We start from the raw sequence: 3,143 nt of genomic DNA on the forward strand, positions 1-3,143 counted from the left end.
AGTTATAACAATAGAATAACACTAGACTATGATTCTAGTCACGAAGAAGTGCTATGAAAAGAAAGTAGAGTCGAACGTGAAATGAGCTGCAAGGCGACGGAAATCTGGGCCAAGTTACAGTGAAATTGCTGTAGTAGTAGTAGTAGTAGTAGTTGTAGTAGCAGTAGTAGTAGTAGTTGTAGTAGCAGTAGTAGTAGCAGTAGAGGTAGTTGTTGGAATATTAGTAATTGTAGTAGTAGCAGTAGTAGTAGTAGCTTTAGTAGTAGTAATAATAATTGTAATAGTTGTTGTAGTATTTAGTAATAGTAGTAGTAGTAATAGATGGAATGTGGTGGAAAAAGTTTGTATGATAAGATGTGATTGTATTTTATTACGGTATGTATTATTATGTACGAGTATTATTATTTTTTTATTAAAATAAATGCCTTCTACTGTAAATAATGGTGTGTATTAGAGTATGTTGGATAGTTAAGGCTGTGTGTGACTCTCTCTCTCTCTCTCTCTCTAGGGTACGAAGAGGTTTCACTTGTACCTGAGAGCCAGTACACGGCAGGATTATGTGTGTCTGTGTGTCTGCGCCAAGGTGTGTGTGTGTGTGTGTGTGTGTGTGTGTGTGTGTGTGTGTGAGAGAGAGAGAGAGAGAGAGAGAGAGAGAGAGAGAGAGAGAGAGGAGAGATTATTTTGCTTCACATACACTGTACCGTATATGTATGGATGGATGTTTTTATTATTGCCTTCTTGATGGTGTTTGTGTATTTACTCCAGTTAGTCTGTCTGTCTGTTTTCCCACAATATATGTAAATAAGATGGAAGGATATCAATCAAAATTTCAGGATAAATAATAGGACATGAAGCAAGGAGGAGTTTAGTACATTGTTGGGGGTCATTTGAGGTCGAGTCTGTGTTTAGGGTGGTTGTTTGTTTGTCGACGAGATAAGTGAAGAAAATATTATTGGATTTCAGTCAAATTTGGTGGATACGTGGGCCATGGGTCAAGGAAGAGTTGATTTAAGTTTGGTGTCTGAGTGGTGTGGTATACGCGTTTGAGGAGGTATGCATTCTGTGAGTTATTAATTTGTTTAGCTGGGAATGTGTGGTTCTCTGTTGCGGGGTGTTGTAAGGATATTGTACTGGTTTATTACTGAGAGAGCGAGAGAGAGAGAGAGAGAGAGAGAGAGAGAGAGAGAGAGAGAGAGCTAGGACGTGTGTGTGTGTGTTGCGTTTTGATTTGTGAGTGAGCAGGATGTGTACGCCTGTGTAGTTATTTCAGAACAAAAAGAGGTGTGTGTGTGTGTGTGTGTGTGTGTGTGTGTGTGTGTGTGCGCGCGAGTTTCGGTCTGTTGGTTATTTGTGAGCGTGGATGGAGTGTGTGTGTGTGTGTGTGTGTGTGTGTGTGTGTGTGTGTGTGTGTGTGTATGAGAGGGAGAGAGAGAGAGAGAAACACCTTGAGAAAATCACCCGTATTCCAACCTGTCACAAAGCACTCAGCCCAACACACACCTTCATGCATTATCTGACTAATATTTCACAAGCCTTTAACAGTCTCTCTCTCTCTCTCTCTCTCTCTCTCTCTCTCTCTCACACACACACACACACACACACACACACACAATTCTCTCTCTCTCTCTCTCTCTCTCTCTCTCTCTACGCTTGACTTAACACAAACCCTGAGCACGTGCTTTTATCCCGTCATACCAATTCGTGTTAACAATGGATATACCAGTAGTTGTGGTAGGTGTTGTGTGGTAGGAAGGTGTTATGTGGTAGGTGTGGTGTGGTAGGAAGATGTTATGTGGTGGGTGTGGTGTGGTAGGAAGGTTATGTGGTGTGGTAGGAAGGTGTTATGTGGTAGGTGTGGTGTAGTAGGAAGGTGTTATGTGGTAGATGTTGTGTGGTAGGAGGGTGTTATGTGATAGGTGTGGTGTGTTAGGAAGGTGTTATGTGGTAGGTGTGGTGTGGTAGGAAGGTGTTATGTGGTAGGTGTGGTGTGGTAGGAAGGTGTTATGTGGTAGGTGTGGTGTGGTAGGAAGGTGTTATGTGGTAGGTGTGGTGTGGTAGGAAGGTGTTATGTGGTAGATGTTGTGTGGTAGGAAGGTGTTATGTGGTAGGTGTGGTGTGGTAGGAAGGTGTTATGTGGTAGGTGTGGTGTGGTAGGAAGGTGTTATGTGGTAGGTGTGGTGTGGTAGGAAGGTGTTATGTGGTAGGTGTGGTGTGGCAGGAAGATGTTATGGGGTGGGTTTTGTGTGGTAGGAAGGTGTTATGTGGTTGGTGTGGTGTGGTAGGAAGGTGTTATGTGGTAGGTGTGGTGTGGTAGGAAGGTGTTATGTGGTAGGTGTGGTGTGGTAGGAAGGTGTTATGTGGTAGGTGTGGTGTGGCAGGAAGATATTATGTGGTGGGTTTTGTGTGGTAGGAAGGTGTTATGTGGTTGGTGTGGTGTGGTAGGAAGGTGTTATGTGGTAGGTGTGGTGTGGTAGGATGGTTTGACTCCTATTTCACCTCCTCCTCTGTCTGTCCTCTGCTTTCTCTGCGTTCCTAAGCTGAGATAGGTCTAGTTTGTTTCTCTGGCCAAATATTTCACCTGTTCTGCTTCTCACCTTCCTCTGCTGGCTAATATTACTGAGAAAGACTTGATATGTTTCTCTGCCCTGATATTTCACCTCTTCTGCCTGTCATTCTCCTCTGCTGGCTAATATTCCTAAGCTGAGATAGGCTTGGTGTGTTTCTCTGCCCTAATATTTCACCTCTTCTACATGTCTCTTTCCTCTGCTCGCTAATATTGCTGAGAAAGGCTTGGTATGTTTCTCTGCCCTAATATTACACCTTTTCTGGTTGTCTCTTTTCTCTGCTGACAGGTATTATAAGGCTGAGAGAGGCTCGATATATTTCTCTGTCCGAATATGACACCATTTCTGCTTGTCGCTATTCTCTGCTGGCTAATATTCCAAGGCTGAGAGAGGCTTGGTATTATGCTCTGACCATCAATGATTCTGTTTGACAAGGTGCGTCAGGGAGGAAAGTGATAGACGTTGAATTTGGCTCAGTGTTACCTTGTCTTTGTGTTTTCTTGGAGGGAACAGTCTTGTGGGCGTCTGGCCTTTGGTTCCTTCTTCCTTGCATTAAAAAAAAAAAAAAAAATCGAGTTT

This window comes from Coenobita brevimanus, chromosome 17 (genome assembly GCF_032717465.1).
Source record: "Coenobita brevimanus isolate Jiangsu-jjx chromosome 17, ASM3271746v2, whole genome shotgun sequence".
Lineage (NCBI taxonomy): Eukaryota > Metazoa > Arthropoda > Malacostraca > Decapoda > Coenobitidae > Coenobita > Coenobita brevimanus.